Genomic DNA, 27,909 nt, shown 5'->3' with positions numbered 1-27,909 from the left:
CCACAGGACAGTCCTGGTGTGCCGGCCAGTCATCAGACTCACTCTGGAAAGATCTGGCCAAGCTCAGAGTCTAGAGGACTCACTGCCCCAAAGCTGCAAAACAGGGGACTGGATTTATTCCCATTGGGCACGCCTGACCCACTGTGGCAGCTCTCATAAGAACGCTCTCATAAAAACTCTGAAGTTCAATGTTATCCTTATTTACGCAGCTTGAAGGACAACCCTGACCACATTCACTGGGTATTGGGAATAGAAACATTTCTCTTCTTTGCCAGCAAAGGTCTACTTGACTTTTCAACCTATGGCATTTAAAGCTTTGTGTTCATTTTGCTTTAAGCAATTCTGGAGTTCCAAGTGCGTCCCCGCAAGATGACACCTCTAACTGGAATGGTGGCTTTGCAAATTGATGTGAATGTACTTGGCAGTGCCTTGAGACGCTGCGTTAACAAATCTGTCCTTCCAATCATCTGAATTCAGTGTGATACCTTTTGGCTCAATGTCAACAAATGCATTTGGTTGTGAAGCAGGGACTTTACTGAGCTTGTTTACATGTAAATTGAAAGAAACAGATGTTTGCATGAAGAATTGGACGTGGGATTGTCCTCTGAACATAACCATCCTCCCTTTCCAACGTTGGTAACGCTGTTGGATCATCTACGTTTCTATGCAACATTCTCTTTGATTTTTAATAGACTGGCTTTTCCTGTGGTTATTTTTAATCATGTTGCCCATGGAAAATATACGTAATTCTCCCTTTCTTTTCATGAAATGTAACTGAGATCTAGTTTAGTGCCAAGCCCTGTGTTATGTCTTTTGATAAAGAGATAGTGTTATTATCTATTTCTGTTTCATTCTCTATTAGAAGAGACAAAAAAGGAAATGAATGTTGACGTTGCAGTATGATTCATACACAAATCCTTCTCCACTTACAATGGGGTTACATCCCAATAAACCCAAGGTAGGTTGAAAATATCGTAAGTCAAAAATGCATGTAATACACCTAATCTACCAAACATCACTCAGCCTAACAAACCTTAAACGTGCTCAGAGCACTTCCAGTAGCCCGCAGTTCGGCACAATCATCTCGCTCAAAACCTATTTTATAATATAGTATCGAAAGTCTCACGTAATGCGTTGAAAATTGTAGCAGGTGTGGAAAACCAGAATGGTCATATGGGTACAGAAGGGCTGTAAGTGTATTGGTTGTAGCTGACCGGGAGCTGTGTTTTGCTCACAGAGAGGCTCATGAGCCTCGTACTGCATATCATTAGCCTCGTACTGTGAGAGGCTCGTACTACATATTATTAGCCCATAAAAAGATCTAAATTCAGGGCGCCTGGGTGGCTCAGAGGGCTAAGCCTCTGCCTTTGGCTCAGGTCATGATCTCAGGGTCCTGGGATCGAGCCCCACATCGGGCTCTCTGCTCAGCAGGGAGCCTGCTTCCTCCCTCTTTCTACCTGCCTCTCTGCCTACTTGTGATCTCTCTCTCTCTCTGTCAAATAAATGAATAAAATCTTTAAAAAAAAGAGATCCAAATTCAAAACTCAAAATATGGTTTCTAGCAAATATATATTGTTTTCACACCATTGTAGGGTCAACGAAATCCTAAGTTGAACCATACATCGTAAGCTGGGGACCCATGTGTAATATGGTATAAGCAAAGTGCCACAGACACCCCGAAGAGGGAAATTTTATTTTATTTTATTTTATTTTATTTATTTTTTAAAATATTTTTTTAAATTTATTTGACAGAAAGAGATATCACAAGTAGGCAGAGAGAGAGAGGAGGAAGCAGACTCCCCGCTGAGCAGAGAGCCCGATGTGGGGCTCGATCCCAGGACCCTGAGATCATGACCTGAGCCGCAGGCAGAGGCTTAGCCCACGGAGCCACCCAGGTGCCCAAGAGGGAAATTTTAAATCCATCTGGGAAGATTTCAGAGATGTGGTAGCATTTGAACTGGGTCTCACTTGACAACTACAGAAAGGAGTATTGGCCGAAGAAGAAAGCCAAAGGCAACAGAGAAGGGAGAAAAGGATATAAACAGGAAATTGACAGAACACAGTTTCAAAGATAAGGAGAACATGATGATATATTCAAAAGCATTATAATTCATTCCTACCGGACTAGGGAGTCTAGAAAGCTGGATAATGCCAGGTGTTTTCGAGTTGCAAAGGATACAGATACTGGTGTGGCCATATTCTAGAACAATCTCTGAATATTTAGTAAAATTAGGTACTTGAATGCCCTCTAGTCATCAGTTCTACTTCCGAGGTCTAGCCCCCAGGGAAATTCTCGTACAACCCCATTGCGACATTATTTGGGGTCCTGGGGGGTTAAATGTGACCCCTTGCACAGATGCTAGTGTGCAATGAACTAAAACTGAGATTAACCTTACTCCCATCCCAAGACTATAAAAGGAGAGAGAGAGAAACAGATTGAAAATCAGGGAAAGTCATTTCAGACAAAGGTAATGAGGCTTGGGAGAGGCAGTGTTACTTTCTGACTATCCCAAATGTTAGCACTTCTGTTGCACTGGGTGTGCCTGGAAGGTAGTGGAAGAAGACTTGGACAGGTAGGTCAGGATGAGAATGGAAAGGGTCTTGTAAGACACGCTAACGGGATAGCCACTTCATAGTTGAGGTATAGGCAGTGAAGTTACAGACAGGAGCTTATTTGGATATCTAAGCTAATCACTCAGGTAGTATTTGAAAGAAGAGTAAAAGGAAGTGAGATGTCATGTGCCAAGGGCTAATCACTATAGTAATTGTAGTAATACAATTACTATAATATAATATAATATAATATAATATAATATAATATAATATAATATACTTGTAGTATACTAATTATAGTAATCCTCTAGTAAGGAAATTCTCAAATTTTGGCTACATTTTGAAATGACAATGACCTGTGAAAAGTGACACTAAGGTGCCTAGAGCCTCACCTCTGTCACCTCCTCAGGGTCTTCTCCTATCTCTTCTCAGAGATCTCCCCACCCTCCAGTCAGACTCCATTAATCAACTTCTTTGAACGGGTGGTGCAGATAGCGTCCCAGGACTGACTGGTGAATTAGGTTTGGTTTTCACCTCTCCGACTTAACAGTTTCCCTCCTCCCACCTTTACTTGCTCTGGTTCACATTCTTCCTCTCCGAGGAAACACTGTTTTGGAAACACAAAATGATTTCCAAGGAAAGTGTTTCTTGGGCCCTAACATCAGCAAATCAATCAGCGTGTTTTACCACATTAACAAAGTTCAAAAGGGGAACCATCCAAGCATGTCAATAGACACAGAAACAGCATTTGACAAACTCCAGCATCCACTGCAGATAGAAGCTGTCAACAGCTCAAGAACAGAGGGAAACTTCCGCAGCTTGACAAGGACATTTAAGCAAAACCTGTGGCTATCATCGTTCTTAGTGGTGGAAGGCTGACTGCTTTCCCCGTGTCAGGGACAGGACAGAGAAGGACTCTCACCAGTTCTAACAATGCAGTCAGAGAAAGAGAGAGAGAGAGAGACAGGGAAGGAAGGAAGGAAGGAAGGAAGAAAGGAAGGAAGGATGGATGGGAGGGAGGGTGGGAGGGAGGAAAAGGAGAGAAAGAAGAGAAAGGGAGGAAGAGAGGAAGGAAGGAAGACGGACATTCAGATTGGAAAAAATAAAGTAACAGTGCCCTTATTACAGATTACAGATGACATGATAGTGAAGGGAATCAGAATCTGTGACCCCAAAGCACACCACCTTGGCATACAGGTTATTTTCAGTTGAAGGGAACTGAGAACTCACAGAGAAAGGAGACTTCTTGGAGCTTCCTTTATCTAACTAAGACCAGAAACTTCTGAAAATGGGACTTCTATACATTCCTTCTCCAGGTGATTTTTATGGTCATGGAGAAGCCAGAAAATTGGCATTGAGATGAGTCTGCCAAACAAGCCTTACTAAAGTAACACTTAGATGCCCTTAGTTTCCCCACAGGTTTACCTTCCCACAATTCACTGCTGCTAGAAACCAGAACTTTCTTTCCCTTTGTCTAGTTAATTCTTATCACACGTTGTTACAATGATATATAAACTTCTGAGTCCAACTGCTTCTTTGGGTTCTTTCTTCTCTCCTGTGGATCCTCCTTGCGTGTAAAATTAAAAATATTAATTAAAATTGTATTCCTTTTTCCCCTATTAATCTTTCTTTTATCAATTTAATTCACTGGCCCCAGTTACAGAGCCTAAGAAGGTAGAGGAAAGCTTTCCTTCCCCTATAATCAATGATGCGGTGAAGAGGATAAAAATCTCTAAAAACCTAATAAGCGAGATTAGTATGGTTGCAGAATACAAGATCGATATACAAAAATCATCATAATTTTATGCACTGTAAGTGAACAATGAAGAGCTGAAATTAAAACACATTTTACTAAGCATGAAAAAGTATTAAATGCTTATTGAGCCTATGGCAACAGAAAAGACCCATATACTGAAGAGTACCAAAACACTGAGAAAGTTCAAAGAATTAAATCATGGAGAAACTACCCTGTTCATAGGCCAGAAGATTCAATATTGTGGAGCTGTCCATTCTTCCCAAACTGACCTATGCTTTCAGTGCGATCTCAATTGGAAACTCCGTGAGCCATTGTAGAAATCGACAAACCAACGCTAAAATTCATATGGAAAAGCAAAGCACCTAGAATGGCAGAATAATTCTGGAAAGGAACCAGAAAGCATTCCTTGATTTCAAGCCTTCTTTTAAAGCTGTGGTAATCAAGTTCGCATGGTTTTCGTGTCAAAATAGGCAACCAGATCGAGGGGACCCAAGAGTCAGGTAATAGACCCACATTTACATGGAAAAGTGGTTTTCAACAAAAGTGCAAAGCAATTCAGTGGGAAAATGATAGTCTTTTCAACAAGGATTCTGGAACAAGTGGATAACCGCCCCCCCCCCCCAAATATCTTCCCATCCTTTTCAGCACATAGAAAAATAACTCAATGAATCCCGCAACTCGACGTGAAACCTAAACCTGTATAAGATCCAAGTGAGGGGCGCCTGGGTGGCTCAGTGGGTTAAGCCTCTGCCTTCGGCTCAGGTCATGATCCCAGGGTCCTGGGATCGAGCCCCACATCGGGCTCTCTGCTCAGCAGGGAGCCTGCTTCCTCCTCTCTCTCTCTGCCTGCCTCTCTGCCTACTTGTGATCTCTGCCTGTCAAATAAATAAATAAAATCTTAAAAAAAAAAAAAAGATCCAAGTGAAAACATCAAAGAAATTCACTGTGAACTAGGGTCACCCAAAGACTTCTTAGATATGATACCAAAAGCACCACCTACAAAAGGACAAATTAATACACTGGCTTTGATCAGAATTAAAAAGTTCTGCTCTTCAAAAGGCACCATTAAGAAAAGGCACAGACCGGGGGAAATATTTGCCAAACAGAGACGCGACAGAGTGCTCGCATCCAGAAGACGGAGAGAACGCTCCACATACAATTCAAAGGAAACAAACAGGAAGTTGGCAAACGCTCCGAACAGACACTTCATCAAAGAACATGTCAGGCCGGCGCGGAAGTGTGGGAAAATGTGCTCAACATCCTGGCCATCAGGGAGTGAAAATGAAACCACAACGTGAGGCTACCACACACCTAAGAGAGTGGCTAAAACCAAAAAGGCCGACGACAGCAGCGTTGGCAAGGATCGGGGAGAACGGGGCCTCTCCTGCCTTGCTGGTGGAAGGTGAAGGGCCTTGGGTAGCTCCATAAAGATTCAACGTGCACCAAGCAAGATGGCGGAGGAGTGCAAGACCTAAATGTCATCGGGTCCCGAGAGTTCAGCGAGATGGTTATCAAGCTACAAACCCAACCGGAGACCAAAGAGGACAAGAGCAGCGATTCCGGGAGCAGAAAAGCGACCACGGTCCGGGAGGCGGGACCGGCCACGTGCGGGAGGACCCACCACTGGGGAGGGGCGGCGGAGCCCGAGCACAGAATCGGACTGCGTAGGAGTCGCTCCACGGGGACGTCGCTGCAGAGGCGGAGCGGGGGTGGGGCCCTCGCGGGACAGCGCGGTCTCAGTCCCCCGGGGTCCCTGAAGGACGGGGGTGTCTGAGGGCAGCAGAGCTCGCAGGGATCGGAGCGGGGACGCCAGCGGCAGAGACAGAGCCGAGGAGGGACTCTCAGCTCGGGGTTACCTTAAACCCTGACCCGAGGCACAGCCCGGCCATGGCTCTCCGCGCAGGGACCGCACAATCGGTGGATCCGGGGACACTCACCGTCCTTCTTCTCCCGGAGGAGTGGGCGGGAGTGCACGGCGGGAAGCTGCGGGTTTGCAGACTCCAGACGGGCCGCGCCAGAGACGGAGACGCGCCGTCACAGGCCGGGGAGCTCGGAGCGTGGAGGAGACCAGGGAGCCTGGAGGGTCCCTCGGCTTTTCTCTCCAGGCGCGCTGAGGAGCCGCCCCAGCTCTGGGCTCCTCCCAGCTGCAGATAAGGAGGCCGCCATCTTCATTCCCGCCCCCGGAGCGCTACGGAAAGCGCTCAGGGAACAAAAGCCCCGAGCGCGAACCGCGCAGAGGACTGAGCCCCGCCCCTGGCGAGGCCGGTGCAACTCCGCCTCCGGCAAAGACGCTTGAGAATCCGCAGCGGCCCCTCCCCCAGAGGATCAGCAAGAACATCCAGCCAAGACCAAGCTCAGGGATCAGTGAGAACTGCCCAAGTCCAGAGATGGGAAAAGCAACACACGGAATTCAAGGCTCTTTTCCCATGATCCTTTAGTCTTTCAAAGTTAAATATTTTAAATTTTATTTTTTTCTTAGTCTGTTTTTTAAAATTTTTTCATCTTTCCTATCTTACCTTTTTAAACTATTTTATCTTATCAATACCTTTTAAAAAAATCTTTTAAAATTGTCATTGTTATAGTCATATTCTACCCCTGATTGCATTCAATCTTATTTTTTGTATACATATAGGTTTTGCTTTCTTTAAAATTTTGGGATACAGTTTCTTATAACAGATCAAAATATACCCTAAATCTAGCTCATAGCTTTGCTCTAGTCTCCAGCCTGATCACATTCTTTTCTCTTCTTTTTTCTTTTTCAACCAACTTATCATGTCCTTTTTTAGAATCTTTTTAAAATTTTCATCTTTACAGTCATATTCCATCCCTTCATCATGTTTACCCTTATTTTTGTATATATATAAGTTTTTCTTTCTTTAAAATTTTGGGAGGCAGCTTCTTCTAACAGACCAAAATACACCCCAAATCAATTGTGTGGCTCTGTTCTACCACCAGTCATATATATGTGTGTATATGTATGTGTGTGTGTGTGTATATAAATATGTATATATGTGTATATATTTATATTAATATATCAGTGTTTATATATTATATACATAGTGTATATATCTATAATATTGATATATATATCTGTGTATAAAACATATATTACATACATATATGTTTTAAATATATATTAAATATATATATTATATATATATTTTATATATGTATATATGTATATAAACATATATTACATACATATACACTTTAAATATATATAAATATATTTATATTTATATTTTATATATGTATATAGTATATAAACATATATACATATGTATTTTAAAATATATATATATATATTTAAAAAATATATTTTTTTCCTTCTTTCTTCTCCCCCTGGTGTTTTGGGTCTCTTCTGATTTGGTTAGACACAGGGTATATTTTTCTGGGGTTGTTGCTACCCTTTAAATGTTTTGTTCTTCACTACTCTACTCTTACCTGGATTAAAAGACAAGGCAGAAAAACTCACCAAAGAAAAAAGAACAAGAAGCAGTACTGATGGCTAGGGACCTAATCAATATGGACATTAGTAAGATGTCAGATCTAGAGTTCAGAATGATGATTATCAAGGTGCTAGGTGGGCTTGAAAAATCATGGAAGATACTAGAGAATCCCTATCTGGAGAAATAAAAGAACTAAACTTTAACCAAGTTGAAATCAAAAAAAGCTATTTATGAGGTGCAAGCAAAAATGGAGGCTCTTACTGCTAGGATAAATGAGGCAGAAGAGAGAATTATTGATACAGAAGACCAAATGATGGAGAATAAAGAAGCTGGAAAAAAGACAGACAAACAACTACTGGGCCATGAGAATTTGAGAGATAAGTGATACCATAAGACAAAACAGTATTAGAATAACTGGGATCCCAGAAGACAAAGAAAGAGGGGGGGGGGGCAGAAGGTATATTGGAGCAAATTATAGGAGAGAATTTCCCTAATTTGGCAAAGGGAACAAGCAACAAAATATGAGAGGCACAGAGGAGGCCCCTCGAAATCAACAAAAATAGGTCCACACCCCATCACCTAATAGTAAAATTTATAAGCCTCAGTGACAAAGAGAAAATCTTGAAAGCAGCTCAGGACAAGAGGTCTGTAATGTACAACAGTAGAAATATTAGACTGGCTGCAGACTTATCCACAGAGAGCTGGCAGACCAGAAAGGACTGGCACTATATCTTCAGAGCACTAAATGAAAAAAATATGCAGCCAAGAAAACTATATCCAGTTAAGCTCTCCTTGAAAATAGGTGAGAGGAAAAGCTTCCAGAACAAACAAAAATGTAAAGAATTTGCAAACACCAAACCAGCCCTACAGGAAATATTGAAAAGGGTCCTCTAAGCAAAGAGAGAGCCTAAAAGTAACAGATCAGAAAGGAACAGAGAATATACAGCAACAGTCCCCTTAAAGGCATTACAAGGCACTAAATTCATATCTCTCAATAGTTACCCTGAATTTAAATGTGCTAAATGCCCCAATCAAAAGACACAGGGTATCAGAATGGATAAAAAAACAAAACCCATCAATATGCTGACTACAAGAAACTCATTTTAGACCCAAAGACACCTCCAGATTTAAAGTGAGGTGGTTGAAAACAATTTATCATGCTAATGGACACCAAAAGAAAGCTGGGATGGCAATCCTTATATCAGATAAATTAGATTTAAGACACAGACTATATAATAAGAGATGAGGAAGGACACTATATCATACTCAAAGGGTCTGTCCAACAAGAAGATCTAACAATTTTAAATATCTATGCCCCTAACATGGGAGCAGCCAACTATGTAAACCAATTAATAACAAAATCAACAAAACACATTGACAATAATATAATAATGGTAGGGGACTTTAACACCCCTTTGCTGAAATGGACAGATCATCCAAGCAAAAGATCAACAAGGAAGTAAAGGCTTGACTTCATCAAGCACATATAATAAAACAAAAACAAAAACAAAAAAACTCTTGGGTGAGATGGGTCCACACATTTTCTTCCTGGAGGTGATGGCTTCCCAGGCATATCTGTATGCCAAAACGTAACACTGTGTACTTCAAGCATCAGCAGATGATTATGTCAATTGTACCTTAACAAAGACGATCAAAATAAACTTTTTACGTTTTAAAAAATGGAAAAGTAGTGGCCAAAGAGTACAGGGAAAGACCAGCAGATGGTGGCAAATAGTATCTCAGGAAGGAGAAAGTGGGCAGGAGCTGGAATGCTAATAAGAGACTGGATCAGAGGAGGAAAGATAGTGTGTTCTCGTGCAAAACGAAGCCAGTAAGAACATCTGTGTCCCAGCGCTGTTGCAAGGATGAACTTGAACTCTCTGTAAAGTGCAATGATTGTTAATACACAATCTGTAAATGTATCATTCGCATTAATGAGACATGTCAAGCCACGGCAGTTGGGATGATGGAATAAGGTCCCACGGAGAAGAGGGTAGAAATCATGGTGGGCTTCCTGAAGGAGGGGTCATTTGATCAAAGGCACAAAGGGTACAATGCACCATTATTTAAATTTTTATGTCTCTGTGACCTGTTTGCACACACATGGGAATTCCCTGCAGACTATCAGTGTGTATTCTTTTTATATCTTTTCTCATCAGCTCAGCCGCAGCCAGCAGGGTGAGGCTCAACAGTTTTAAGCCCTCCATAAATGAGAGTCACAAAGTCATAGAATTTTAGATTTGCAAGGGACCTCAGAGATCAGCTAGTTTAAATTCCTCATTTTATAAGCAATTGCATTGTATTTTAAAGCAAGCAAGCAGAAGGGAAAGACCGTGAAGTAGAAGGCAGGTGTTTTGACCTCTTGGTGGCCTCTGGCTCACCTCTTAAACTTTGTGGACTTCAGGCATTTTGTATGTAAAACAAGTCCAAACTTACTGCCTGAAGACAGTGGGCCAACCCTGCTATTTCCCTTCCCTCACCAAGGTAACAACACGAATTCTTATATTTTCCTCCATTTAAAGTTTAAAGAACATTTAAAGTTTAAAGAACATTTAAAGTTCGGGACAGAGATTACTTATCAATAGTCTCTTTCTCTTTCTCTCTTTCTCTCTCTCTCTCACACACACACACACACACACAATCTACAAAAGAAGACACACAAAGCCAGATCCTGTTCGTGACTTTGTGGTGACCTTGAGTAAGCCAAAGCACGCTCAACCTTCTCTCTTCTGAACTATACATCCTCACAAAGAGATTCCGATACATCAAAGCTTGACTTTCTTGTCCTCAGGATCACAGAGAAAGAGGACCACAAGCCCAGCTGTGGATCCCAGATGCATTTGGAGCATCTCTGATCATGGACTAAATATTACCATTAATTCGCACTATTCCAAGCAGTTACCTGCTATAAAGTTTCAGTGAATGCAGAACTCGTGAATCCTGAATCACTGCTCCCAGGGTACAGACAGAGTTAGGTTCTTATGAGCCTCTGGATACATGTCTGCCCACAGATCAATGCATGACTCCATTTTACGTGTGCTTCTGTTTAAAGACACCTTAGTTAATATATATGGTTGATTCATTATCCCTGAACAGTGCTATAACTCATGCCTTCAGCAAGCATGTTTAACACAACACCACCTTCTTACTTCTAGACAGTACCTCAGCACTGTGCTTGGGGACCATTTGAAATAACAGAATTATCACTGACAACAACAACCAAAAAAGCACAAAACTGTAAAGGAAAAAAAAAAGGCATTGATTAGATCAGGAAAAGGATAGTCATTCCTGGTATAAGATCAGAAACAAGAAAACGGAGCTCCCCCTTGTTAGCCCTCAGCTGGGAACGTGTATATTGGGATGAACCACATTTTTTGCTGCTCTGCACATTATCTGCAATGACTGTGAAAAAGCTTTGCATATTGTACTTTGAAAATTTATAAATAAATTTTAGGGAGTGAGTGGGTGAATTTGCAAATACAGGATCTGTGATTTATGAGGACCAATGGTAACTCCTGGACTTGAAAGCATCCTCTGCTTCTAAGCTCTCCCTTTATACTGGCTGCAAGGAGCCTGAGGACTGTATTCTCCAGGGTCCCTTGTCAGCTGGATTATTTTCTAGATTCTGCCAATGACAGACGTGGAAGGTGGGAGAGAAGCAGGAACAGTATAATCCTTGGATATTAGTGGGCAGGGTGTGGGTTTCAGCAGAAGGCTGTGTGATGTTTTATGATGTTTTCCATTTTCCTGTGATTCCATTTCCTTGGGAATTGCCTGCTTTGAGTGGCAGTTTCTTACAGTTCCTCCAACTGCCTGATTTCCTGATGGTTGGCACCACCGATGATTTCCACTGCTGTTTGTACTCCCACCCCTCCCCACTTTGCTGAAACTTCTGTGGAGCACCTGTGATGTTATGATATTCAATAGGATATATATTTGATCTTGGTCCCTAACACAGAGTACCTGAAACCTTCATCAATTCCCAAGTGATAAGAACACTAGAAGCATCTTCTGTTCTGATGACAGAGTCTGGATGAGCTCTGTAATGGGGGACTGGTCACCAGAAAGACAAAGTCGTGATTGGAAGCTTGAAATATTCAGTCCCACCTTCCATTCTCCAGAGAGTGTGGAGAAGGGCTGGAGATGGAATTAGTAATTCATCATGCCTATATGGGGAAGCCTCCATGAAAATCCCAATAGCACTGGGTTCAGAGGTTACCAGGTCGATGACCACATCTACACTGGGAGACTGATGCAACCTGACTCCACAGGACAGAGCCTGCTATGCTCCAGACTCTCCCAGAGCTTGCCCTATGCATCTCCTCACTTGGTTGCTCATTTGAAACCTTCATCACATCCTTTAATAAACTGGTAAATGTAAGTCACTGCTCTCATGAGTTCCATGAGCCACTCTAGCAAATAAATAAAATCTGACGAGGGGATCAGGGGAACCTGTGACCTATAGCCCATCAACCAGGTGATAACCTATGGATGTATAACTGACTATTTTTTTAAAGATTTTATTTATTTATTTGACAGAGAGAGACACAGCGAGAGAGGGAATGCAAGCAGGGAGAGCTGCAGAGGGAGAAGGGAGAAGCAGTTTCCCTGCCGGGCAGAGAGCCTGATGCAGGGCTTGAACCCAGGACCCTAGTATCATGACCTGAGCTGAAGGCAGATGCTCAATGACGGAGCCACCCAGGTGCCCCTGTGATTGACTTTTGAAAGGAAGGCAGGTCTTACAGAACGGAGCCCTTAACCTGAGGAATCTGATGTTATCTTCGGGTAGATTGTGTTAGAGTGCAGGTAGACTCAAAGTCACCCAGCTGGTGTTTCAGGATGTTGCCTGGCGGTAAGAACATGAGAAGAAGGAACACACAGGAGGAAGGACTGGGTTTTTACTCTGCAGCACCTAATTTCCTGCATTCCATCCCTTCCCAACAACAACATCTTGAGTGGTTTCTGCGTCTCAGCCTAAAATCACAACAGCAAACCCATATTTAACCATATCACTTAGATAGACTGGAATGTACTGATTTATTTGAAAAGAATACATTTGGGGACAAACGTTTCCACTGATCATCTAAGACGCAAATTCCTCTCTCATCATTTCCATTTGCATCTGCCTTGACGGTCAGGTTCTGAAAAGCATGTCAAATGATTTTTGTTATTACATATTCTGATAGGGCTCTCATCTCCAGCTTCCTTATTAAGTTGCAGGCATGATGCTAAGTACTGTAGAAAAGTGATCTGATTCCATCTTTACCACAACCCAGTGGGGAGGAGACAATGCTAGCTTTTACAAAATGAGTCCTAGAAGTTCAATTCCTTGACTAGGGTCATGAAAATAACAAATGGTGGAATAGTGGTGGAGTACAAAGTTTCCCATAATGACCCCACTGCTGCTTCTGACTGCTATGGGGTCCAGATGACCCCCTATGCCCTCCTTCCCCCCACTACTTCAATATGCCATTAGTCTTTAATAATCTGGTGGGGGGAGTTGAACAAAGTCAGATTTTGAGGCTAGGAAAGTACAGTTTGTATACTTTACATTTTATCTGATGTTCACAATTTCTGACAGGTGGCCCATTTTCTCAATCATGGATACAATTATGAAATGAACGTGTGCTGAAGAGAAACAGCCCTGGCTTGCACATCCTCCCTAGATTAGTCAGAAGATGACTGTCCCCTTTGCAAATGCACAAGGTGCAAGTGGGTATGAAGAAGGTCTTCCACAGATAAACCTGTATATTATCTGAAACACTTCTCTGCTGACTCAATTCTGTCCAGGCTCTGGGGTCGCATCACTAAAAAGCTCTGAGTTCCTTCACTACCCATCTGAGCAATGCTAAGAGTGGAATGCCACATATTCATTTAATAAACATTTATGAGCACCTCCTGTGGGACAGGCACTGTGCTTGCAAGCAGACATGCTCTTGAAATGGGGGAGAGACCATATTCATGGATGGGCAAGAACATCTTTTATATGCCATCTGGTCTGCCCCTTTATGGGACTCAAAATCTTTCATGGGAGACATTGTTTATGAGATGTTGGGCTTTTCCCTTCCTAGAATGAATGAGAAGCCTATTGTTGTGGGCCAAATATTTTTGGTCCTTCTAAATTCATACACTGAAGCCCCCATGAGGCTGCATTTTGGAAATGAGGCATTTTGGAAATGAGGAAGTAGTTAAAATTAAATGATCATAAGGTTGGAGACCTGATTCCATCAGATCAGCGCCTTGCTTCCAGGCAGGAACACTAGAGAGGACACTTTCTATTCTTCTCCTGTGGCAATGCCAGCCTTGGGTTTTCAGGGAATCAGCTCGGAATCTATAAGGAATTCATACATGAGAAAGGAATTAAACTGTCTGAGACAGGAGAGGGTCTAGGTAGCTGGTTTTATATTCTATCGTTTAGAGGATAAGGCTGGGCTAACCCAGACGGTGGGGAAGGGTTTGCAGCCTCCTCCCCAGTGTCCATCCTTCCAAGTTTCAGCTCCACGTGGACAAGCCCTGGATGTTCTGGGGGACACTCTGGCCTGATTGTCTCCAATTCTCCCTACTTATCCACTCACCAACACCAACAGCAAGGAGACCGTTTATTTGTCAAAAATGTCTAAATGCTCTCTGCCACCTTCTACTTCCTCTCCTTATTCTCAAACTCTGTTTGTTTTGTTGCTAAACAGTCATGAACTGAATGAACATTTACTGCTTCCTTATAATGTGATGGGGGGGAGAACGGTAACTCCTTTTCATTCACCACCTCCCACCCAGGAACTGGGTTTTCTCACTGTTCTCCTATGTACAAAAGTTGAGGTCAAGTATCAATACCAAATTTTTTGACATTTCTACTGGTGGGGCTAGGGGTGGGCGGGGTTCTGATGAGTTGATTGAGTGGAACACCATCCTGCCTAAAACACCTAGAGCAGTTTTGATTTCCCCGACCAACACCAGCAAACCGAAAACCGGAATTTGCCAATTTCCAAGTAGTAAATTTGGAGGTCAAACATTCCCACAGACTTTTCATTCCCTCATACTTATTCCTTCATGTGTGAGCCAGGAGTCCCTAGGGTGTGCCACATTAGGGACATCAGTCATTTTATTTGGCCTCAGTTTCCCCCAGCTGTTGCTACTCTTCTAGAGCTCTGTTGTCCAATATGGTAGCCTCTGGTCTCACCTGGCTGTTTAAATGAGTTGATATTTAAAGAAACTAAAAATCCAGTTCCTCAGCTGCCCTTGCTGCGTTTCATGTGGCTGGAGGTTACCTAATTCGACGACACAGCTGTATAATATTTCCATCATCACAGAAAGGTTGATCGCACAGCGCTGGAGCTCTAGCGAGGACCACAGCAGAGATTCCTATAGAGGTGAGTCTGGCCAGTACTAAGAGCAAAGGTTTGGGCTCAGACAAGCTTGCATTCAAACTCTGTCCCACCCATCTCCACTGTGTGACCCCGGCCATGTTGCTTACCTTTTCTGAGCTTCAAGTCCTTGTCGGCAGTACGGCGAGAAGGACATTCAGGGAGTAAACTGTGACAGTTCCATGAGACAGGATAGGCAAAGGGCTAACCTCGGGCTTCCACACCTGTAGCCTCTGTTCTTTTTAGTTCAAATGCATCATGGAAAAGGCAGAGCAGGTCAAAGCAACCCAGAGGCTGAACGCCAGGGCCTTCCCTGGGCCACGTGTCTGGTCTAAGATGGATCAACTGCTGAAGGTCATTCAGGAATGAGCCTCCCTGCTCTGGCTGGCTTTCTTGGGCAAGTCGATTTGAGGAAAGGTAAACAGTATGGAAGGTCAGCAACCTGGCACTTCCTCTGGGTGGGAGTGCCCACTGGCAGCAGAGCTAGGAACTTGGGATTTGCACAGGGCATCCAAGCGAGGATGAAGACAAAGAAAAAGCCATTAAAGCTAGTGTATGACTATGGAGTTTGTGTTCCCTTTAAACACATCTGACTTTTAGGATTAATCAGTCACTCCTTCAGCCAACGTTTGCTTTCGAGTTTGTGGCATGCCTGCCTGAAGCCAGTGGAAGTTTCTGACGTTGCATGTGTGTGAGGGGTGGGAAGGCAGGTGGGTGGGTGAGTGGAACAGTGGGTTGGGGGTAGGTAGGCTTCGGCCGTTAGCTGAGGCCAGGAGGAGCCTTGGCCACTTGCTGATTTATACTATAAGGAGACACAATGATAGCAACTTCACGTGTCAGACTCTAGGTGCTTGAGAATAGGACAGGAACACCGTGTGTCAGCAGACCTAGATTTTGTTCCCTGGATGACTGCATCTGTACCTGGCCCCCAGAATACCATCATTCAGACTTTTCATGCTGTGGACAGGGACATCTATAAAATGAGGCTAACGGTTTCCGATCAGCCTCTCATAGGTTTCCATTGACAATCAAATGAACTCCTATGTGTGAGGTGCTTTGTAACTGTGGTCTTTCCCTCCAGCAATGCCCTTCCACTCTCTTTCTCTCTGCCTCTGCCTCTAGAGGATAAGTCCCTGAAGGCAAGTACGTTAATTTTTCCTTTAGTACTTTTGCATATACTGTTTGTATTGTTGTATTATCCAGTGCCATAGAGCCAGACAGCTTATCAGGACAAAGTCCATCATGATAGCTCCGTCCCCTGCCTGGGTTTCCTTGCACCTAGGGACTGACCAGTGATTTTGTCTTGACCAAGGTGATGTAAAGGGCTTAGAGAAAGTGATGTGGAGAAGGTTTATGCCTTCTTGATGAAAATATCCTAACAACCCACTTAGCCTATCTCCTTCTTCCTGTCTTGGGTTGGAAGCTATGGCTGGAGCTGCAGCAGCCACCTTGAGGTCATGAGGCTCATTTGACAGCAGAAACAGCATCCCAAACACCACAGAGCATATTTGCTGATACCAGTAATTATCTGACTGCAGCCTTCTTGATACAAATGAAAAACAAAACCCTTCTTTACTCAAGGCACTTTTGTCCAGGTTCCTGTTATTGGGAGCAGAAAATAGTCTTAATTGACATAAAACTCCAGCTTGGCACCTGTCAAGAACTGGCCAAAAATGTTATTGGAAGAATGACTAGATAAATATCTGAATGGACACACAAGTCATTAATCTTCATCCCTCCGTAGCACTTAGCTCTGAGCCCGACATCCAATAAGCCCATGATAAATATTTGTTGAATTCAATCGCAGAACCCAAAGTTATCATTTAGCACACTGAGGAAGGGAGCCAGAAATACTTCTCTGAATAACCCAACTGCCCTTTTAAATAACACAACAAAAACTGCCAGATCTCGGAGTTGGAGGAAATAGGAAATTGAGAACATCTAGTACCCAAAAGCGCTGCTCCAATTTAGAAAGCCTAAAATAATTCCACTCATCACTCTTGTCTCCTGGCAAAGTACAAATTAGTGGCTTGGAAAATTCCCCCAGGCTCGAGGGTGACACAGATTCATCGGCCTAGGAAAAGCCCTCATGGCCTGCTACCAGGAGGTCTGCTTTCCAGGGAGGTATTTACTCAGGCTCCCCAACATCCAGAAAATCACAGGGCGCCCAATTTAAAGCCATCGCCATGAAAAGTCAGCTTTAATAACGCCCGGAAGGTCAGAGCATTCCCACTGCAGACAGAGGCTGCTCCCAGCAGCTCACCTGCATGCCAGCACCAAGCATGAAGGAGTCCATAAAGGACAGAGGGGCATTGCCTGTAATCCCTCCCCTCTTAGTCATTTCCCTACCTTCAGCAGAAGAGACTCAGGCCCACCTCGCCTTCCGTGGAGATAGCTCTGCAGACCGCCTCCCTCCAGGAAGCATAGTGTCTGGTCTGCTTGGGCCCCCAGCGAGAGAGGAGGATGGGAAAAACACCAGGCAGAGTACTGCACATGAATTATTAATTCTGATCAGCATATGAAAATGCTCTTGGTGACAAGGGCAGCCGAAAGATCGCTCGTGGCAGCCGAGCCCACATGCATGGAATCGGCTAGCCGCCTCTATGCATGGAAACTAAGCATATGTTCAAATAGAGTGGTGATGATTATGGAGTGGCCGCTCTGCCCCAGACGTGGTGTGCTGCAGGTAGGCACAGAGGCAGAGATGGGCTGTGCATGCACCTGGGCTGGGGTCGGACCCATGGGATTCTGATGCTGGCCAAACCGTGTGTTAATTCGTTCCTTCTATGATTCAGTTTTCACATCGATAAAATGCCTTCGGTAGTATTTAAGCTCAAAGACTAGCTGTGGCTATTATTATTATTATTTTAATCTTTATAATATACTACTTTATTTGTTTTTTTTTTTTTAGCGTAACAGTATTCATTGTTTTTGCAGCACACCCAGTGCTCCATGCAATCCGTGCCCTCTCCAATACCCACCACCTGGTTCCCCCAACCTCCCACCCCCCACCCCTTCAAAACCCTCACATTGGGGGGGAGGAGTCAAGATGGCGGAGAAGTAGCAGGCTGAGACTACTTTGGGTAGCGGGAGATCAGCTAAATAGCTTATCTAAAGATTGCAAACACCTACAAATCCAACGGGAGATTGAAGAGAAGAAGAACAGCAATTCTAGAAACAGAAAATCAACCACTATCTGAAAGGTAGGACTGGCGGAGAAGTGAATCCAAAGCGACGGAAAGATAGACCGCAGGGGGAGGGGCCGGCTCCCGGCAAGCGGCGGAGCAACGGAGCAAAATCAGGACTTTTAAAAGTCTGTTCCGCTGAGGGACATCGCTCCAGAGGCTTAACTGGGGTGAAGCCCAGGCGGGGTCAGCGCGGCCTCAGGTCCCGCGGGGTCGCAGAAGGATCGGGGGTGTCTGAGTGTCGCAGAGCTTACCGGTATTAGAACGGGGAAGCCGGCTGCAGAGACAGAGCCGAGGAGTGACTCTCAGCTCGGGGTTGCCTTGAACCGGTCGCAGGCTCGGTCAGCTCGGAGCGCGGCCGGAGGCCAGGGTGATGGGAGTCATTGGGCGCTGTTCTCTGAGGGCGCACTGAGGAGTGGGGCCCCGGGCTCTCGGCTCCTCCGGGCTGGAGACCGGGAGGCCGCCATCTTCATTCCCGTCCTCCGGACTCTACGGAAAGTGCTCAGGGAACAAAAGCTCCCGAAAGCGAACCAGAGCGGATGACTCAGCGCGGCCCCCGGGTAAGGGCGGTGCAACTCCGCCTGCGGCAAAGACACTTGAGAATCACCACAACAGGCCCCTCCCCCAGAAGATCAACGGGAAACCCAGCCAGGACCAAGTTCCCCTACCAAGGAGTTCAGTTTCAATACCAAGGAGAGCGGCGGAATTCCAGAGGAGGAGAAAGCAAAGCACGGAACTCATGGCTTTCTCCCCATGATTTTTTAGCCTTGCAGTTAATTTAATTTTATTTTCTTTTTCAATTTTTTTTCTTTTTCTCTTCTTCTGCTAATTTTTTTTAACTTTTACCGTTTTCTTTTTTAACGTTTTTTAAATAGTTTATCTAATATATATATATATATTTTTCCTCTTTTTATATTTTTTCTTTATCGGCGTTCTTTTTTTTTTAATAGTTTCTTTTTTTTTTTTTTCTTTCTGAACCCCTTTTTATCCCCTTTCTCCCCCCTCACAATTTGGGATCTCTTCTGATTTGGCTAAAGCATATTTTCCTGGGGTTGTTGCCACCCTTTTAGTATTTTACTTGCTCCTTCATAAACTCTTCTCTGGACAAAATGACAAGGCGGAAAAATTCACAACAAAAAAAAGAACAAGAGGCAGTACCAAAGGCTAGGGACCTAATCAATACAGACATTGGTAATATGTCAGATATAGAGTTCAGAATGACGATTCTCAAGGTTCTAGCCGGGCTTGAAAAAGGCATGGAAGATATTAAAGCAACCCTCTCGGGAGATATAAAAGCCCTTTCTGGAGAAATAAAAGAACTAAAATCTAACCAAGTTGAAATCAAAAAAGCTATTAATGAGGTGCAATCAAAAATGGAGGCTCTCACTGCTAGGATAAATGAGGCAGAAGAAAGAATTAGCGATATAGAAGACCAAATGACAGAGAATAAAGAAGCTGAGCAAAAGAGGGACAAACAGCTACTGGACCACGAGGGGAGAATTCGAGAGATAAGTGACACCATAAGACGAAACAACATTAGAATAATTGGGATTCCAGAAGAAGAGGAAACAGAGAGGGGAGCAGAAGGTATGTTGGAGAGAATTATTGGAGAGAATTTCCCCAATATGGCAAAGGGAACAAGCATCAAAATCCAGGAGGTTCAGAGAACCCCCCTCAAAATCAATAAGAATAGGTCCACACCCCGTCACGTAATAGCAAAATTTACAAGTCTTAGTGACAAAGAAAAGATCCTGAAAGCAGCCCAGGAAAAGAAGTCTGTAACGTACAATGGTAAAAATATTAGATTGGCAGCAGACTTATCCACAGAGACCTGGCAGGCCAGAAAGAGCTGGCATGATATATTCAGAGTACTAAATGAGAAAAACATGCAGCCAAGAATACTATATCCAGCTAGGCTATCATTGAAAATAGAAGGAGAGATTAAAAGCTTCCAGGACAAACAAAAACTGAAAGAATTTGCAAATACCAAACCAGCTCTACAGGAAATATTGAAAGGGGTCCTCTAAGCAAAGAGAGACCCTCAAAGTAGTAGATCAGAAAGAAACAGAGACAATATACAATAACAGTCACCTTACAGGCAATACAATGGCACTAAATTCATATCTCTCAATACTTACCCTGAATGTTAATGGGCTAAATGCCCCAATCAAAAGACACAGGGTATCAGAATGGATAAAAAAACAAAACCCATCTATATGTTGCCTACAAGAAACTCATCTTAAACCCGAAGACACCTCCAGGTTTAAAGTGAGGGGGGGAAAAGAATTTACCATGCTAATGGACATCAGAAGAAAGCAGGAGTGGCAATCCTTATATCAGATCAATTAGATTTTAAGCCAAAGACTATAATAAGAGATGAGGAAGGACACTATATCATACTCAAAGGAACTGTCCAACAAGAAGATCTAACAATTTTAAATATCTATGCCCCTAACGTGGGAGCAGCCAACTATATAAACCAATTAATAACAAAATCAAAGAAACACATCGACAAGAATACAGTAATAGTAGGGGACTTTAACACTCCCCTCACTGAAATGGACAGATCATCCAAGCAAAAGATCAACAAGGAAATCAAGGCCTTAAATGACACACTGGGCCAGATGGACATCACAGATATATTCAGAACATTTCATCCCAAAGCAACAGAATACACATTCTTCTCTAGTGCACATGGAACATTCTCCAGAATAGATCACATTCTTGGTCCTAAATCAAGTCTCAACCGGTATCAAAAGATTGGGATCATTCCCTGCATATTTTCAGACCACAATGCTCTAAAGCTAGAACTCAATCACAAGAGGAAATTTGGAAAGAACCCAAATACATGGAGACTAAACAGCATCCTTCTAAAGAATGAATGGGTCAACCAGGAAATTAAAGAAGAATTGAAAAAATTTATGGAAACAAATGATAATGAAAACACAACGGTTCAGAATCTGTGGGACACAACAAAGGCAGTCCTGAGAGGAAAATATATAGCGGTACAAGCCTTTCTCAAGAAACAAGAAAGGTCTCAGGTACACAACCTAACCCTACACCTAAAGGAGCTGGAGAAAGAACAAGAAAGAAACCCTAAACCCAGCAGGAGAAGAGAAATCATAAAGATTAGAGCAGAAATCAATGAAATAGAAACCAAAAAAACAATAGAACAAATCAATGAAACTAGGAGCTGGTTCTTTGAAAGAATTAATAAGATTGATAAACCCCTGGCCAGACTTATCAAAAAGAAAAGAGAAAGGACCCAAATCAATAAAATCATGAATGAAAGAGGAGAGATCACAACGAACACCAAAGAAATACAGACAATTATAAGAACATACTATGAGCAACTCTACGCCAACAAATTTGACAATCTGGAAGAAATGGATGCATTCCTAGAGACATATAAACTACCACAACTGAACCAGGAAGAAATAGAAAGCCTGAACAGACCCATAACCAGTAAGGAGATTGAAACAGTCATCAAAAATCTCCAAACAAACAAAAGCCCAGGGCCAGACGGCTTCCCGGGGGAAATCTACCAGACATTTAAAGAAGACCTAATTCCTATTCTCCTGAAACTGTTCCAAAAAATAGAAATAGACGGAAAACTTCCAAACTCATTTTATGAGGCCAGCATCACCTTGATCCCAAAACCAGACAAGGATCCCAACAAAAAAGAGAACTACAGACCAATATCCTTGATGAACACAGATGCAAAAATTCTCGCCAAAATAGTAGCCAATAGGATTCAACAGTACATTAAAAGGATTATTCACCACGACCAAGTGGGATTTATTCCAGGGCTGCAAGGCTGGTTCAACATCCGCAAATCAATCAATGTGATACAACACATTAATAAAAGAAAGAACAAGAACCATATGATACTCTCCATAGATGCTGAAAAAGCATTTGACAAAGTACAGCATCCCTTCCTGATCAAAACTCTTCAAAGTGTAGGGATAGACGGCACATACCTCAATATTATCAAAGCCATCTATGAAAAACCCACCGCAAATATCATTCTCAATGGAGAAAAACTGAAAGCTTTTCCGCTAAGGTCAGGAACACGGCAGGGATGTCCGTTATCACCACTGCTATTCAACATAGTACTAGAAGTCCTAGCCTCAGCAATCAGACAACAAAAGGAAATTAAAGGCATCCAAATTGGCAAAGAAGAAGTCAAACTATCACTCTTTGCAGATGATATGATACTATATGTGGAAAACCCAAAAGACTCCACTCCAAAACTGCTAGAACTTGTACAGGAATTCAGTAAAGTGTCAGGATATAAAATCAATGCACAGAAATCAGTTGCATTTCTCTACACCAACAACAAGACAGAAGAAAGACAAATTAAGGAGTCCATCCCATTTACAATTGCACCCAAAACTATAAGATACTTAGGAATAAACCTAACCAAAGAGACTAAGAATCTATACTCAGAAAACTATAAAGTACTCATGAAAGAAATTGAGGAAGACACAAAGAAATGGAAAAATGTTCCATGCTCCTGGATTGGAAGAATAAATATTGTGAAAATGTCTATGCTACCTAAAGCAATCTACACATTTAATGCAATTCCTATCAAAGTAACATCCATTTTTTTCAAAGAAATGGAACAAATAATCCTAAAATTTTAATGGAACCAGAAAAGACCTCGAATAGCTAAAGGAATATTGAAAAAGAAAGCCAAAGTTGGTGGCATCACAATTCCGGACTTCAAGCTCTATTAAAAAGCTGTCATCATCAAGACAGCATGGTACTGGCACAAAAACAGACACATAGATCAATGGAACAGAATAGAGAGCCCAGAAATAGACCCTCAACTCTATGGTCAACTCATCTTCGACAAAGCAGGAAAGAATGTCCAATGGAAAAAAGACAGCCTCTTCAATAAATGGTGTTGGGAAAATTGGACAGCCACATGCAGAAAAATGAAATTGGATCATTTCCTTACACCACACACGAAAATAAACTCAAAATGGATGAAGGATCTCAATGTGAGAAAGGAATCCATCAAAATCCTTGAGGAGAACACAGGCAGCAACCTCTTCGACCTCAGCCGCAGCAACATCTTCCTAGGAACATCACCAAAGGCAAGGGAAGCAAGGGCAAAAATGAACAATTGGGATTTTATCAAGATCAAAAGCTTTTGCACAGCAAAGGAAACAGTGAACAAAACCAAAAGACAACTGACAGAATGGGAGAAGATATTTGCAAATGACATATCAGATAAAGGGCTAGTGTCCAAAATCTATAAAGAACTTAGCAAACTCAACACCCAAAGAACAAATAATCCAATCAAGAAATGGGCAGAGGACATGAACAGGCATTTCTGCAAAGAAGACATCCAGATGGCCAACAGACACATGAAAAAGTGCTCCATATCACTTGGCATCAGGGAAATACAAATCAAAACCACCATGAGATATCACCTCACACCAGTCAGAATGGCTAAAATTAACAAGTCAGGAAATGACAGATGCTGGCGAGGATGCGGAGAAAGGGGAACCCTCCTACACTGTTGGTGGGAATGCAAGCTGGTGCAACCACTCTGGAAAACAGCATGGAGGTTCCTCAAAATGTTGAAAATAGAACTACCCTATGACCCTGCAATTGCACTGCTGGGTATTTACCCTAAAGATACAAACGTAGTGATCCGAAGGGGCACGTGCACCCGAATGTTTAGAGCAGCAATGTCTACAATAGCCAAACTATGGAAAGAACCTAGATGTCCATCAACAGACGAATGGATAAAGAAGATGTGGTATATATACACAATGGAATACTATGCAGCCATCAAAAGAAATGAAATCTTGCCATTTGTGACGACGTGGATGGAACTAGAGGGTATCATGCTTAGCGAAATCAGTCAATCTGAGAAAGACAACTATCATATGATCTCCCTGATATGAGGGAGAGGAGATGCAACATGGCGGGTCGAGGGGGTAGGAGAAGAGTAAATGAAACAAGATGGGATTGGGAGGGAGACAAACCATAAGTGACTCTTAATCTCACAAAACAAACTGAGGGTTGATGGGGGGAGGGGGTTGGGAGAGGGGGGTGGGGTTATGGATATTGGGGAGGGTATGTGCTATGGTGAGTGCTGTGAAGTGTGTAAACCTGGCGATTCGCAGTCCTGTACCCCTGGGGATAAAAATATATGTTTATAAAGCTGTAAAAAAGAAAAAGAAAAAGAAAAAAAAGAAAGGATGAATACCCAAGTTTTGTAGCAACATGGACGGGACTGGAAGAGATTATGCTGAGTGAAATAAGTCAAGCAGAGAGAGTCAATTATCATATGGTTTCACTTATTTGTGGAGCATAAGGAATAACATGGAGGACAAGGGGAGATGGAGAGGAGAAGGGAGTGGAGGGAAGTTGGAAGGGGAGGTGAACCATGAGAGACTATGGACTCTGAAAAACGATCTGAGAATTTTGAAGGGGTGGGGGGTGGGAGGTTAGGGGCACCAGGTGGTGGGTATTGTAGAGGGCACAGATTGCATGGAGCACTGGGTGTGGTGCAAAAATAATGAATACTGTTATGCTGAAAAAATAAAAAATTAAAAAAAAACAACAAAAAAACAAAACCCTCACATTGTTTTTCAGAACGATACATATGATATATATGATACATATGCACACTCACGCAGACACTGCTCCCCTGGGAAGAGGAAACTGAGTCCCAGAGGGGAAATCAGCAAGCGGCAGGGCTAGCAAACTGTCAGAGACGGGGCCTGAACCAAGGTTCCCTGCCCACGTAGCCTGGGTTCCCTGTCTGGGGTTCACCTCTCAGGAAGCTGGGGTTCAGCAGAGACCCAAGCAGGGAATATGTCTTATAGAGCCAGCTCTCTACAGCATTTTTGCGGTTCCTACACTCCCCTTCCTCGTCCCCAGCCCAAGGTTTAGTTCCAGATCTGACACCGGAACTCAGGAATGTCTTGCCTCTTCTGGGAGGGCTCCTTAGGGTGAAGGAGCTGGCAGACCCAGATCAAGTAGAAATTCAAAAGGACCTCGGGGACGACCAGCCCCGGATTCATTAAGACCTAATGAAAACCTGTCAAGAGGCTCAGCACGGGCGCTTATGAGCTGCTTTTTCTCTTTCCTTTGTGCCAGCCTTTTATAGGATCCTGTGTTTGGAAAGCCCAGGGTCAGAGACGGGGGCCAACAGGCTGGAGCGACCACAGCCACAGCTAGACTGTGTGGTCTGATGCGCAGGTGTGAGTTCAGGGCAGTCCTTAAAAAGATAGGGTACAGGTCACTGGGGCCAAGGTCACCACTGAGATGACTGTGACTGGTGAGCACCTATCAAACAGCAGGAGGATCCATTTAGACTGTGGACAACCGAGAGATGAGTGGGAGAAAGAGACAGGTGGGTGGTAAGAAGGATATAGCATTTATTACGCATCAGCTCTGTGAATAAGTCCATGAGTACTTGTCACCCCATTTCTGCCCAACCACCACAAGCAACCCCACTACAAGACCCCTGAACCTCTTGAAGATCTTTAGACTGAAGGGTCCAGCGTAGTGGACATTTGTAGAGTTTGTGGCTGTGCCATGTCCTTTTTGCCAATGGTATTGGCATCTTGACTTCCTTTTGGGAAACAGCTTCCCTCCCATGAGATACAGGATGGAGAAGCCAAGAAGCAGAGATGTGGCACCTGAGCTAGACCACTTGGACACTCCACAACAGAACATGAATCTTGAGTTGTGACCACAAGAATGAAGATGATATAACACTTGGTTATTCCAGCAGCTGTGTTCTGGTGGGGCTATCAAAATCCATGCTCCCTAGACCCTATAAGAGACACTATACAGTACACAAAGAAGGCCAGGACAGGAGGCAAGGGTGGTTACGATGAACAGGGACTTGGAAGGAGCAAGACCAAGGATATGGATGACCAGGCAGTTGGGGGAAGACATAGGTGGGATGGAACTTTTACAGGGGCTAGTATATGAGAATATTTGTACCCAGTGTAAATGCTCACCAGAAAGTCCCCTCTGCTGAGTATGGGCAGAGGGACTCTTCCTTCAATACCAATCACCCAATACCAAGGACAGAAACTAGCGATCAAAATGGCAGCTATGGGACTAAGACTGGAGGGTAGGAAAAGCCTCAATAAAATGTACTTCTTCTCACCATGGCCCTCCTGTCACCTATTGTCACTCTAGAATGACCAGCATGCTGACATCAGTAACCAACTGTGGACACAAGGAAGGACCAATACGATACAATGCCTCTGGGAGGTCATCCAGCTACCTGAGGGTAGGTGAGTGACACTGAGCCACTCCTGTCACAGGGGCCTGTGCAATTTGTCCTGTTGGAACAGACCTCAATTCTGGGTTTGTTTGCTTCTCCTTCCTGGCCTGTCAGGCCTCTGCCAGCACTGTCATCCGTCAAGTTACTGAATACGTTATTCACCATCTCACACAACATTGCTTCTGACCAAAGAATGTACTCCCCAGGCAGAGAAGAAAGGCAATGAGCTAATGTCTATGCAGTCCACTCTTACCATGAATCCTGTGAGCCAGGAGCTTCTGACTTCATAGCTTGGTGGTCTGGCTCACTGATGGCTCAGTCCCAGGGCCAGGTGGAAGACAAGACCTTCAAAGCTGGGTGCTGTCTTTCTGAAGGGTGTGCATCGATGCCCAGGATATGGTCCAGTTTCCCCCATGGGTGGAGCGCCTGGGTCCACAGAGCCACAGAGGGGAAAGGGTGAGGGGTGTCTGTCATGAACATACCTGATGACCCATTTGTAAGCATTTCCTACCTGTACCCATGACTCTGACTCTCTAAGGATTGAAAGTGGAACTGGAAGCAGAAACTGCCACCCAGATATTTCCTGCTTCTCATTTCACTGGGACAAAAGTGGTTTCCCTGTTGACTGGGGCAACTGACCAGAGTATAAAGGGAAATTGGACCATATTACACAGTGGTGAATAGGAAAAGTACAGACAGAACTCAGGGCATCCCTGGGACAGTCACAGCATCCTGACCTATGACAAAGATTCATGGGAGATGCCAGCTACTCTGCACGGGCAGGCACGCCAAGGGCTTAGAGCCCCAGGATACACAGTTGGGTCTTTATAAGACCCAAGACCCTGCCAAGAGCCATCCTACCACCCCCTGCCCCTGCTGCCACCATTGTTTGTGGTGCTGGGACAAGACAAGGGAAAGTTGAATGGGTACTGGAAGAGGGAAGCATTATAGATGCTATGGCCCCATGAAAAGTTGATTGATTGATTGATTCATTGATTCATTCATTCATTCAACAAACATTTACTGAGCAACTCCTATGTGCCAAGCACTGTCTAGACCAAGGGGCAAAGTAATGAATGAAACAGACAAAATTCCCTTCCATCATAGAGTGTGAGTTAGAGGAGGGTATAAGCCTTGTAGTCAGGGCCAGCATCCCTGAAAAGGTGACATTTGAACAAAGACATCAGGGGCTTGAAAAATGAGCAAGGTATGTGGGTTTTTCCAAGTTGAAGTGATGACAGGTACACACAAGTATGAGCAGTCCTGTTGGAAGAGTGAAGGGGTCAGGGTGGCTGGAGTAGAGTGAGCATGAGGAATGGGGTCACAGAAGCCAGATCAT

The sequence above is a fragment of the Lutra lutra genome, chromosome 18 (assembly GCF_902655055.1).
Source record: "Lutra lutra chromosome 18, mLutLut1.2, whole genome shotgun sequence".
In the NCBI taxonomy this organism is placed as follows: Eukaryota; Metazoa; Chordata; class Mammalia; order Carnivora; family Mustelidae; genus Lutra; species Lutra lutra.
The sequence above is the reverse complement of the archived record's forward strand: the minus strand, read 5'-3'. Positions refer to the sequence as shown.